Consider the following 13,766-nt stretch of genomic DNA (forward strand, 5'->3'; position numbering starts at 1 on the left):
TGAATCCGCCACAGGCGTACATGTGTTCCCCATCCTGAACCCCTCCTCCCACCTCCCTCCCCATACGATCCCTAATCCCTCCAGGTCATCCCAGTGCACCAGCCCCAAGCATCCTGTATTGAACCTGAACTGGCAATTCGTTTCTTATATGGATCTTAAGCATAGTGGCCTCATCTCATTTTGCTTCTTGAACCCAGCAACTCTTCACAACATGTTAAGCATACAAAATACAGATCTCTTTCCTTTTAGATACTGATTGGTTGAGGATGTTGGTACCATTTTATATCTAGTAGTGTTAGTCACTCAGTCGTGTCCGACTCTTTGCAATCCCATGGACTGCAGCCCACCAGGCTCCTCTGTCCGTGGAATTCTCCAGGAAAGAATACTGGAGTGGGTAGCCATTCCCTTCTCCAGGGAATGTTCCTGACCCAAGGTTAGAACCTGGGTCTCCTGCCTTGCAGGCAGATTCTTTACCATCTGAATCACCAGGGAAGCCCATTTCACAGCTACTTGGTTCTAAAGATAATGATTGGTCTGCAGCCTAGCTAAGTATTGAAATAATATTTTCCTCCATTAAAGAGGACAACAGTTTTTCAATTTTAAAAGGATAAGGTGGATTGATTTAGCAAGTTTAAGTATTACTTACACAATAAGTGATTCTTGTAAGAGTTTGTCCTGTAGGCAGTATATCAAAGGTGCTGGTCCATGAGTGTAACCCAGTATCCCAGGTAGCAGAGGAGGGCACCCTAGAAGGGGGATTCTGGCCCTGGGGCTCTCACTCAGTCCTGGGATCCCTCAGATCCCTTCCTCCTCAGTCCTCAGTGGTACCCCCCTCTTGTAGCCCCTGCCGCCAGCCCAACAGGAAGTTCCCATCAGGCAGATGGTATCAGTGCACACATGTGCCAGAATCCAGACTTTCAGGGGCAGTTCTTGGTCGCAGGGTCCCTGAGTAATGAATGTGATGGGCTGGGGGAGTGCTTCAGTTGGGGGTGTTCTTTCTTGACCCTCCTCTTGAGGAAACAGATTAGCCTTCCTAGAAAACGGGATACTGCTGCTGCTAAGTCACTTCAGTCATGTCCGACTCTGTGCAACCCCATAGACAGCAGCCCACCAGGCTCCCCCGTCCCTGGGATTCTCCAGGTAAGAACACTGGAGTGGGTTGCCATTTCCTTCTCCAATGCATGAAAGTGAAAAGTGAAAGTGAAGTCGCTCAGTCGTGTCTGACTCCTCGTGACCCCATGGACTGCAGCCTACCAGGCTCCTCCGTCCATGGGATTTTCCAGGCAAGAGTACTGGAGTGGCTTGCCATTGCCTTCTCTGAGAAAATGGGATAAATAGGGACTAAGAAACACATGCTGTCAGTCCCTTCTTTATTATCCAGGAAGCCACCTGATTTTCAGCCCATGTTGGTTGGGGGAGAAACAAACTTCCTATATTCTAGGCACAGGAGTAATGGCTTTCCATACTTTAATTGCTTAATCCACATGTTGAATGTCAGCCTAGAAGGGTCTTGTGGTTTGGGCATATTGATGAGAACATGAAACCTGCATATAATGGATGATCAGTGAATCTTTGTTGAATGGATGAATACAAGTGTGGAGGCTATGATTATGTTTTCTGTGAAAAACTTACTTTTACAACAGATGTTTTGTATAAAGCACTTTTCACTTGCGGTGTCTGAGTCTTTATAACGTTCTGTGGTGGGAATCTGGCTTTTATCCTCATCTGAAGATGAAGAAACTGGGAACAAGAAGGTGAATAACTTTCTCCAGGTCACACATCAGGTAAATGTAAGACAAGGGCAGGACCAAGATGCAAACTCAGATTCTCCAGTTTTGAAATCCCTTTCTTTTCCACCTGTCTATTAAGAAATAGAACTCCAGCTTGAAGAAATCATTCTGTCTTCTCAGACTTCAGTCCAGACTGTCAGGTGAGACAGACTGATAACAGGTGGGGTTGGGAGAGGTTGGGGAAAAGTCGGAATGTATTTTTTAAACCATTCTTTTAAACAAGCAGAGCCCTTTTTTTCAACATGATTTTGTGTGGAACCCCAAGATTAAAAAAAAAAAAAACAGAGAAATGTGAAGCTGCTCTAGTTGAAGGAGGGGCTCAGGACCTCAACCCCCACCACTCAGTCTCTCCATCGCCCTACATACTCAGTTGCTCAGTTGTGTCCAGTTCTTTGTGACCCCATGGACTGTAGCCTGCCAGGCTCCTGTGTCCATGGGATTTTTTCAGGCAAGAATATTGGAGTAGGTTGCCATTTCCTCCTCCAGGGGGTCTTCCCTTCCCAGGGATTGAACATGCAACTCTTGTGTCTGCTGCATTGGCAGGTGGTTTCTTTACTTCTGAGCCATAGGGAGGCTCCATCACCCCACAGCAGTCTCCAAAGAACACAGTGATGAGCTGGGGCCAGAGAGGCATAAGGACCGTGCCTCCTAAATGCCCAGCCTCCATTGTAATTGGCCATGTCTGTCATATACCCATCCCATGATGTGACATTACAGATCAACCCAAAGTGCCAAAGTAAAACAAGATGGTACAAAGATATCCTGATTGTCAAGTGCTCTGGGGGAGGACTGAGAAAGTGGATGAAGTTAATCCTATAGGGGAAAGGCACTCAGAACTTGAGCTTGAAATAGGAGAGGCTTTATTTTTGCCGACAGGAAGAGTAAATCAATTCAACTCACATATTTTATTTATGATTTTAACAATAGTATGTTTTCATTATAAAATAATGAAAAATTCAGAAAAAATGACATAAAAATCACTTATAATTTATACTGACAACTGAGATATCTACTCAAAGATAGTATATTTTCTAACACTGTTTTTCCTGTATATAATGCATCTATTATAGATGATCAAATTTTTTATTTAATTTCCACTTTTTGCTCTTTAACATTATAGGATGTACATTTTCTTTTCTCACCAGTGTGTTGTTGAAAACAATTTAAAACATCTTTCTTGTTACACACATAATATATATTTGTTGTAGATGTTTGGAAATAAATAGATAAGTACTAAGGAGAATATAAAAATCACCAATAATCTCATTACCCCAAATTGACTATTTCTTAGTATTTTGGTGTATATTTTTATAGTCTTTCTATTATTTACAGACAGACAGACAGACAGACACACACACACACATGTATATATGAGTGAGTGAAGTTGCTCAGTCGTGTCCAACTCTTCGTGACCCCATGGACTGCAGCCCACCAGGCTCCTCCCTCCATGGGATTCTCCAGGCAAGAGTACTGGAGTGGGTTGCCATTTCCTTCTCCAGGGGATCTTCCCGACCCAGGGATTGAACCCGGGTCTCCTGCATTCCAGGCAGATGCTTTAACCTCTGAGCCATCAGGGAAGCCCATATATATATATAGATATACACATCCTTAATATACTCATGGTTATATTACATATACTTAAGTATTTTCCAATGTGGTGAATTAGGGATAGATCTTAATTTTATCTTCTTTCATTGCTTTGTGATAAACTTAAAATATTTGTTGATGATTATTTTTATGTAAATTGCCTATCCATGTCTTGTCTTTTTAAAATAGAATTATTGTTGATTTATAAATGTTCTTTATAGATTAAAGATATTTATCTTTCCTCTTTTTGCATCTATGTGAAAATATTGAGTATGTAATTAAAAATCTATGTTTTATTAGTCCTCTAAAGTATCAATACATGAAGAATATCAAATTTACAAGTTTTTGCTACTATAAATAATGCTACACTTAATATAGTTGCACATAGATCTTATTTGTATCATTTCTTTGGGATTGATTCAGAAAAATGGAATTATTGAGCCACTGCCCACAAGAAGTATAGGCAAATATCTATCTCTCTAAACTCTTCCCTGGTAGCTCAGCTGGTAAAGAATCTGCCTGCAATGTTGGAGGCCCTGTTTTGATTCTTGGGTTGGGAAGATCTTCTGGAGAAAGGATAGGCTACCCACTCCAGTATTCTTGGGCTTCCCTGGTGGCTCAGATGGTAAAGAATCCGTCTGCAATGTGGGAGACCTGGGTTCGATCCCTGGGTTGCTAAGATCCCCTGGAGAAGGGAACTGTCTGAGGTGGGACAGTCTTGACAAGACTCTAAGGGAGAATGAGGACCAGGTTTGAGCAGTCATCACAAGGTGACTGCACGTGGAGCTAAAATTTCAGAGGAAGAAGAGAGACTGTGACGCTGGACCTTGAAGTTCAGGTTACACGTCCTCAAAAGATGTGGAGTCCTTACAGTTGAAGTACAACCCACAGCTGAGGTTGAGAAAGAGAACCACAAAGGGCAGATATGCTTATTCTTTGTTTGTTATTTGTTGTTGTTCAGGAGAAGGCGATGGCACCCCACTCCAGTGCTCTTGTCTGGAGAATCCCATGGACAGAGGAGCGTGGTGGGCTGCAGTCCATGGGGTCGAGAAGAGTTGGACATGACTGAGCGACTTCACTTTCACTTTTCACTCTCATGCATTGGAGAAGGAAATGGCAACCCACTCCAGTGTTCTTGCTTGGAGAATCCCAGGGACGGGGGAGCCTGATGGTCTGCCGTCTCTGGGGTCGCACAGAGTCGGACACGACTGAAGCGACTTAGCAGCAGTCACTCAGTTGTGTCTGACTCTGTGTGACCCCATGGACTACAGCAGGCTAGGCTTCCCTGTCCTTCACCATCTCCCAGAGCCTGCTCCTACTCATGTCCACTGAGTCAGTGATGCCATCCAACCATCTCATCTTCTGGCGTCCCCTTCTCCTCCTGCCTTCAATCTTTCCCGGCATCAGGGTCTTTTCCAATGAGTCTGCTTTTCACATCAGGTGGCCAATGTATTGGAGCTTCAGCTTCAGCATCAGTCCTTCTAATTGAATATTCAGGGTTGATTTCCTTTAGGATTGACTGGTTTGATCTCCTTGCAGTCCAGGGGACTCTCAAGAGTCTTCTCCAGCACAATGGTTTGAAGGCATCAATCTTTGGCACTCAGCCTTTTTTTTTTTGGTCCAGTTCTCATATCCATACATAACTACTGGAAAACCCATAGCCTTGACTAGACAGATGTTTGTAGTAATAATGTCTCTGCTTTTTAATACGCTGTCTCGGTTTGTCATAGCTTTTCTTCCAAGGAGCAAGCATCTTTTGTTGTTTATTTATTTATTTTTTGGTCATGCTGCACAGCTTCTGGGATCTTAGTTCCCTGACCAGGGATCAAACTGGGACCCTCAGCAGGGAAAGCACAGGGTTCTAACCACTGGATCACCAGGAAATTCCCCAGGACATGCTTATTCTTGATGGTGGGGCTAGGATGACTTTGATTAGGAATTAGTAAGTTTAAAAGCTATCATTACCCTAGCCATGGTCACCAAGGACTTGCCAGGTGTCAAATCACTTTCCCTTTATTTACCTCTTCTGCAGTTTTTGAGTTTCCTGGTTTTCAAAGCACCAGATCCCCTTAGATTCCATGGCACCATCCTCTACTGATTTCTTTATCCCTTCTGAACTGGGGCCTTCTCTGCTCTTCTGCCATCCCTGCCTTAAGGTTGAGCTCTTCTCCCGCTACTTAATAAACTCTTCCTGGGTGACTTTATCAACCCCCACACTTTCACTTACCACCCATGTGCCAACCACCCTACTCCTCAGTGTTTCCAACCTGGATGTCTCTTTTGAATCAGACTGAGTATATTTACTCAACGGTTAGATGCTTTATTGCAAATTTGGAAATATCCAAACTTCACTCATCTTCTTTTCCCACTCCGGCCTCTTCCCAAACCCAATTTACTTTCTTCCAGAATTCCCTGTCTTAGTGAGTGGGTTTCTGTTAGCAAGCTCCTTCTGGGCTCTGCTTTCAGAAGAAAGGGACTCACATCTCTGAAAGAAACTTGGAGTCAACATGAAGATGTTCCTGTGGCTGAGAATGAGTCGGTTTCAGAAATGACTGGTTTCCCAAAGAAAGCTAAAATAGGAGAGAAAACCCACTGTCCTTCGAGTTCGGAAATAAAGCCCTAACCCCTCAATATTTTCCAGGCCCTGAGAGGTCATTTGGGAGGCAAAAGTTTCTGAACATTTCTCCAGTATAAAGACTCTTAAACCACCACAGTCTTTGGCTTGCAGGTTCAGTCTCCAAAGGTCACATATTCCAAAACAGTTTCTAAATTTGCCTCCGATTTGCATTCGTAAGAAGATGCACCTGCAGACCCTATAGAGTCCCATCTAAGCCGTAGAATTTCAGTCCTCCACTGGTGGTCCGGATAGCACGGCAGAAGCAGTTCCTAAAGCAGGTGGAAACCTTTTAAAGAAAATCTTCCCAAAGATCTCAATTGGGAAGAGCTAGTTCTTTATCGTATTTTTGTTTTTATTAATGAAAGACACAACAGATTGATCAGAAGGAGAGGAGGGGGTGTCAGTTCTTTTTAGATAGACTTTCTAAAGCTTCAAGCAAGAGTTATCCAAATTTGGACTAGTTATTAAATCTTAAAGGAAATCAATACTGAATATTCATTGGAATGATTGATGCTGAAACTGAAGCTCCAATACTTTAGCTACCTGATTCGAAGAGCTGACTCATTGGAAAAGACTGATATCCTGGGCAAGATTGAGGGCAAAAGGAGAAGGGGGTGGCAGAGGATGAGATGGTTGGATGGCATCACTGACTCGATGGACATGAGTCTGAACAGACTCTGGGAGTTGGTGAAGGACAGGGAAGCCTGGCATACTGCACTCCATCAGGTCACAAAGAGTCAGACATGACTTGGCAACTGAACAGCAACAAATTAAATCTTTGAAGGAGAAGATGTAAAGTATTATTTTTTCATCCATTTGGAGGCATCAGAGCCAGTAGAAAAATTATCAGAAGTGAAGCAGCATCAAGCATTTGATCGAGTAGAAAAGAAGGTTTCCAGTTTGCTGAGAGGAGAAGAGAAGACCTTACCACAATGTCTTCTTTCCCTGTCCTCACCGTGCTCTTTCTGGCAACCACTAAGCTCACCAAAAAGAGAAGCTTCCTTTCCACTGCTCTCCAGGCTGCTGGATGCTGAGGTCATTCATGCTCCAGGCTCACCTTGAAACTCTTGCCCACGTGCCCCATGCCTTTCCCCGGGGTTGTATGTCTCCTTCCACCTGATAGAATGGAATCCTGCTCAGGACATTGTCATTCGAAGTTTCATTATCAGCTTTGCTGAAAGTGCCCCACAGTGCCTGCGAACATGAATAAGAACCACAGACATTTTCTTTCAAGGAGACTTTATTATGGATCTTTAGTAGAACTAGTAGATTATTTCACACACAATTGCTCCAAAAAGTTCTATGCCCCCAAATGGTTGGGGCTCCAAATGCTCCTTGACCTCTGCTGAAATGCCTTCCCTCTGGGGTCTTCAGCTGCCTTCTAGAGATAAAAATGTTGCTATTATACAAGTTCCTTCTGCAAGTTGGCAGTCTGAAAGAGGAGTATCAGAGTGGCTTCCGGTGGATAAGTACAGGCCTTCTGGACTTATTTTTATACTTTTCTTTTGAAAAGTCTGCATGTGTATCTTCTGAATTATTGATATGTGTCTTTGGGTAGCTACGTGTGCATGCTAAATCGCTTCAGTCGTGTCCAACTCTTTGAGACCCTATGGACTCTAGTCTACCAGGCTTCTCTGTCCAGGGGATTCTCCAGGCAAGAATACTGGAGTGGGTTGCCATTTCCTTCTCCAGGGGATCTTCCTGACCCGGGGATTGAACCCACATCACTTATACCTCCTGCATTGGCAGACGGGTTCTTTACCACTAGCGCCGCTGGGAAAGCCCGGTGTCTTTGTGGAGAGGGTCTAATTTCAGAAAGCCATAGAGGCACACGTTGCATCAGAGGCCCTCCAATGAGACAAGGAAATTAAGTGCAGAAATCTCTGATTTAAATCCAGTTCCTGACAGGGAGCTGACAGGAAGCAGTTCGAGCTTCCACGAAACGATGATGCCAGCGAGAGCCGAGAGCAATGAGGTGAAAACAGACCAAGCCAAAAGTTTTGGTTGCCTGTGGTGCAGCCGTTTCAGAGCAGGATCACCACCACCTGACTTTTCTCTCATGTAGTAGCAACAGCTGGAGCTTCTCCTCTGGAAACCCAGGAGATTCTTCTCTCATCTCTTCTTGGAAATGTTTAACCCCTGCCAGCTGGAATCAACCTTATAGGGAAGAAAGAGCAGCCGTGTGGCTTCTGTCCTCAGATCGACAGCTTTCCAGGCTGCGCCTTGCATGCTGTTGGCCTCGTGGGGTGGTTTTCTCCTGTAGGATTTCTGTTTTTTCTTGATTTTCTTGTCAGAGAGGAGGCTGGCTCCTGGCTCTCAGGATGTCTCTACTCTTGAAGACGGGGCAGCATTCCTCCTAAGGGGGTGGGCATGGGACTCCCGCAGGGCTGTATCTGCCTTCACTACTGTCTTGCATTCAGTGCTGTGTGCGTGATCATGTGAGCAACCCTGTGTTTACGTGTATGAGCTGTCTGCTTCCACCACATACCTGTCCCCATATCTTGTGTCTCCCTGGCTCCTTGGGATCTAGCTTCTGTGTTCACCAGCCGACTGAGATGATGCTCTCTGAGGAGCAGTTGGTTCAGATCCAGTGTCCCTTTCTTGGGCATCCTCCTTCTCCTCTGCTTCTCAGCAGTGCTTGGTGTTGCTCCTGAGGCCGCCATGCCCCACTCCAGTCTTTCTTTCCCTTCTGCCTTGGCAGGTGCTCCTGCGCTGTCTGCATCAGTGGCTCTCATCTCTCTCCACTCTTCCCGGATACTCTTTCTGATCCTCAGTGCTCACCGTCCTCCCTCTGACATCTCGGTCACCCTAATGGCCAAGCTGCCTGCTGTATTCAGATATTTCCAGGCTGCACTGTTGTCTCGTGGAGTTGTAGCAGAAGATGGACCAGGTGCTCACTGGCCATTTCTATTCCCGTATCACATTGTTATTCAGACTCAGTCTGGTGCAAGCTCATCGAGTCATTCTCCAGCCACACTTGAGTCTTCTTCCTGATATTCCTCATGCATGAAAGCCAAGGCCCATTCTTGATAGTTGGTTCTGTTTTAGGGGCACGTATCCAGTCAGCTGGGGCTTCCTAGGTGGCTCAGTGGTAAAGAACCTGCCTGCCAATGCAGGAGATGTAAGAGACATGGTTTGATCCCTGGGTCAGGAAGATCCCCTGGAGGAGGGCATGGCTACTCACTCCAGTATCTTGTCTGGACAGAGGAGCCTGGCGGGCTACAGTCCATAGGGTTTCAAAGAGTCAGATAGGACTGAAATGACTTAGCACACACACAGGCACGCATGCAGTCAGTTGCCAAGGTCCGATTTTTTTTTTTGGAATGTCCCTCCAATCAGTCCCTTCCGGTCCAGTTACACCTGAAATGTTGCTGTTTCTTGGGTGCTGATCTCCTTGCCACCCTGATCACTGTCAGTTGCTTCTGTACACCTCTACCTGATGAATCTCCTGGAAACACTGCTTTCCTGCACCCCATCCTCTCAGTTCAGTTCAGTCACTCAGTCATGTCCGACTCTTTGTGACCCCATGAACTGCAGCACACCAGGCCTCCCTGTCCATCACCAACTCCTGGAGTCCACTCAAACCCATGTCCATTGAGTCGGTGATGCCATCCAACCATCTCATCTGCTGTCATCCCCTTCTCCTCCTGCCCTCAATCTTTCCCAACATCAGGGTCTTTTCAAATGAGTCAGCCCTTTGCATCAGGTGGCCAAATTATTGGAGTTTCAACTTCAACATCAGCCCTTCCAATGAACACCTAGGACTGATCTCCTTTAGGATGGACTGGTTGGATCACCTTGCAGTCCAAGGGACTCTCAAGAGTCTTCTCCAACACCACAGTTCAAAAGCATCAATTCTTCGGTGCTCAGTTTTATTTACAGTCCAACTCTCACATCCATACATGACCACTGGAAAAACCGTAGCCTTGACTAGATGGACCTTTGTTGACAAAGTGACGTCTCTGCTTTTTAATATGCTGTCTAGGTTGGTCGTCACTTTCCTTCCAAGGAGTAAGCGTCTTTTAATTTCATGGCTGCAATCACCATCTGTAGTGATTTTGGAGCCCCCTAAAATAAAGTCAGCCACTGTTTCCTCATTCTCTTGGCAAACAATTTATCTTATGAACAACCTAGAGTCTGTAATGCATAGGTTGTCACTGAGGAACTCCTGGCTCCAGCCAATCTGAATCCACACTTCCAAAGGTGTACCCAGAACATGCCAAGGGCAGCCCACTGCACACCCATGCTGGTACTGGCTTCCTTACCCAGGAGGCCTTTTCACACTCCCATTTGCAGATCTTACCCCTTCTTCAAGGTCTAGTTTAGGATCTGCTTTTCTCATGAAACTTCCTATAAATATTTGAGCTTTTTTAAGGATCTTGACCGTCCAACATCTCAATAATGATATCCAGCGTGCGTTCTCAGTCACTTCAGTCATGTTGAACTCTTTGCAATCCTGTACACTGCCAAGCTCCTCTGTCCATGGGATTCTCCAGGCAAGAATACTGGAGTGGGTTGCCATGCCCTCCTCCAGGGCATCTTCCCAACCCAGGGATCAAACCTGCATCACTTATGTCTCCTGCATTGGCAGGCAGATTCTTTACCCACTGAGCCACCTAGGAAGCCCATGATATCCAGCATTTACATTTAATCACTTATTGATCTTTGACATTGTTTTCTTTTACTGATATGTATTTATTATTTGTGGATTAATGCGTTTCTTTTTGTGTACCTGTTTTATGACACAAACATAATTATAAGCTTCCTGAAGGCCTGAGCTATACAATTTTTTCCTTGTGTTTCCCTTATTAACTGATACAGAGCTTGGCTGGTAGGAGTTACTTGGCACTTGAGAGCAGAATGAGCTTTAAGGTCATCTGGGACTTTTACTTTATTTCAATCACAGTAATCTATTTTAAAAATAAGTTTTTTTCCTCTACAAGATTATTTATTGACCCGTTCATCCCTCCCACCTTGCCATCAGTATGTAAAAACAAAATTTTACTCATTGAAAAAAGTGTCCTGTTTCTTGTTTGTGAGCTTGATTATGTCTGATTGACAGCTGAGACATACTCCATGTTTTTCACGACAGGTTGTTGGCTCATCGTCCCTGATGAGGCTGTGCAAGTGATGCTCAGGGTGGAATCTTGCCCGTGGTCACATGGTTGAACTCCAGAGAGAGGAAGAAATAGCAACACTGCAGAGGCTGCCAAACCTAATTCAGGCACCACTTGGCCTTGATGCCTTTTGTACTGAAGGATATTAACATAAAGAGACTGGCTGACTAGCAAGTGAGGCTGAGCCTGGGCCTCAGCTTGGCAAATCCAGAAATTTGATGTAACGGCTCACTGCATTCTCTGAGGAAGAAATTGGTGTTAACCAGACTTTAAAACACTGGTTATAAAGTCAACATTCAATTAAGCATTTTAGGGACTGAGGTATTTAATCCTTTTTCTAGGGTGACTTGGAAGGTAGGAAGACATTTAGGCCACCTAATTCTAAATCAGAAAGTTGACTGATGATTGTGAGAGAATCAGAAGGGTGGTTTTGGAGGAGTCTTGAACTCTGGGAAGACCTGAAGAATTTCTTCTGGATAGCTCTGTGTGTGTGTCTGTGCTTATACACTTTCCTCCCCCATATCCTGAATATTCACACTTGCTATTTGCAAGTATTTATTGAGCACCTACTTAGTGCTTGCTGCCATGTGCTGAAGACAAAGGTGCTAATCCTACACGTTTGAAGTTCATAGACAGGGCTGTATCCTTGGGCCAGTACTGTGTAAAAAGCATCAGTCTCATTCATCAGCTCTTTTTTCCTAACTCTCTCTGGATGACCATTTCTTTTGGGTCTTAAAACTCATTTCTGAAGTTGGTGTGTTTATGAAACTGGCTGATACGATCAATTTCACTTTATTTTTGGAAGTGACATCTTCTAAAGTTTCCTCCAGTTCTGGGTGACAGTCTTCTCAAGGTGCGTGGATACATGCATGTCCAAACCTCCCAGGAACGGGAATGGGGAGCTATGGGTGGGCATTCGCCACTCTTCCTCCTTTGTCCTGGTGCTGGAGATCCCCCCCCCCACCCCTCAGGATTATCTGAAATGTCCTGGTGGAAGTTGGTCTTCGGAAGTTCTTTTTAAAGCAATCGGTGGGCAAAGCACACAGAGGAAGTTTTAGCTTGCTGATGTGGCTGCTTTGGAAAGTGCCATTGTATTTAAAAGTAGCGTCTAGTAGCCCAGCTATTACTGGAGCTGCCTACAGGGAGGGGACTTTTCTTTCCTCTTCAGGAGTGGTAGGAGGTTGCTGCCTTCTGAATGGGAGATGAGAGATGACAGGCTGTCCTGCTATTGTAGAGAGAAGCCCTGGGTGGGTGTAATCCTACCTTTTCCACTCTGCCCACCTGGCTGCAGGTATGTCAGGGAGAAAGGCAGACCTTTTCCAGCTGACGAGGAGGCAAGAAGGGCAGGTTAAGGCTGTGTTTGTAATTAGTGTGAATAACTAAGAGCAGGTGGCAAGAGCCCTGGAACTGGAGACAAACTGCTGGCACCTGTGAGACATGGGGGAACTTTTAATGCCAAGATGACCTTTAGTCCTGGAGCAGAAATTCCCGGGATGTCTGCCCAGGAATGGTCAGATGCCAAGATTGAGAGTCTCTAGTGTGGTTTTTGGATGATGTGTTTTAATCAGACTTTTGGCACAAAACTGATTGGAAATCCTGAGTCATAACCCAGTCCCAGAAGTGATTTTATTTCATGATCTGTTTCAGAGTGAGGTAGAAAAGAGCATTTTACCAGAGTCTAGGGATCAGTCAAAAGTTGTCCGCGGGTGCCAGCAGTGAAGGATTGGTGATAAACTATGTGGACAAAGAATGTTGCCCTCCATATCAGCAATCAAAGGCTGCTGCAGACATCGGCCACTGCAGCCACCCCCTGATGGTACCCCTCCCCCCGCCCCTCCCCCAGGGATTCAGGATGGAGAAAAAGGATACTGGCCTACACAGTTAAGGTGCATATCAAAGGAATGATTTCAGTGAGCCCAGACTCTTGCATCTTCCCGTAGTTAGAAAAGTGCTAACTTCATTAATCTGAAGTATCTGGTTTTCTTTAATAGTAATCTTTTGATGTTCCAACTACCTGGAGATTTTTCTGCAAAAACTCCTCTATATCCTGGCTCCTCCCTTAACACTTCTAAACATTCCCTCTGAGTTATCTGAGAGCGTACCTTCTGGACTTAAGTCCTCAAGTTTGTTCATTAAATAGAGTATAATTCTCAACTTTTAGGTTATGCTTCTTTGTTTTCAGTCAACAAGTATTAAATTGCACTTGGTATATTTTGAACCACTAACAAAACAGCAACTGTGGTGATTGTGTAGGGTTGTCACAAGCTGCGGAACATGGCTGTGCTAGCATCTGCACTCAGCAGCAGCATCTGCAGGCGCGCAGTGTCAGGAGCATTTTTTCAAAAGATTATCTTATTAGACTTTGGCTTTTAAAAATTATGTACTTGAGAGGGATGTAGATTTATTTTTAATTTTAGTTAAAGCATCTCTTATTGAATAAGCTTTATCAGACCTGGTTAGAATTGTAGTATGATCACAACCTAGGGTGGTATAGGATGTCCATCTGTCTGTCTATCCATCTGTCCGTTTATCCATACAATGACGATTCATTGAGCCTACAATGTGGCATCCGCTATGTGAGTGACATACAAACGTACTGGATGCTGAGTCTCTAAACAAAGTATGATGATGGCTGGTCATCCTTACAACCCATTT

The 13,766-nt window shown here is 44.7% G+C and overlaps 1 protein-coding gene and 1 non-coding gene across 3 annotated transcripts in view; one reads left to right on the forward strand and one right to left on the reverse strand.

Moving 5' to 3' along the window:
- TMEM178B (transmembrane protein 178B) overlaps positions 1 to 13,766 on the forward strand; it is a 415,372-nt gene that overhangs the window by 228,343 nt on the left and 173,263 nt on the right. The window lies entirely within an intron of this gene.
- On the reverse strand, positions 3,295 to 3,367 carry TRNAS-GGA (transfer RNA serine (anticodon GGA)). Its single transcript has one exon. It is a non-coding gene; the product is annotated as a tRNA-Ser (tRNA).

This window comes from Bos indicus, chromosome 4, assembly GCF_029378745.1.
Source record: "Bos indicus isolate NIAB-ARS_2022 breed Sahiwal x Tharparkar chromosome 4, NIAB-ARS_B.indTharparkar_mat_pri_1.0, whole genome shotgun sequence".
NCBI classification, from domain to species: Eukaryota; Metazoa; Chordata; class Mammalia; order Artiodactyla; family Bovidae; genus Bos; species Bos indicus.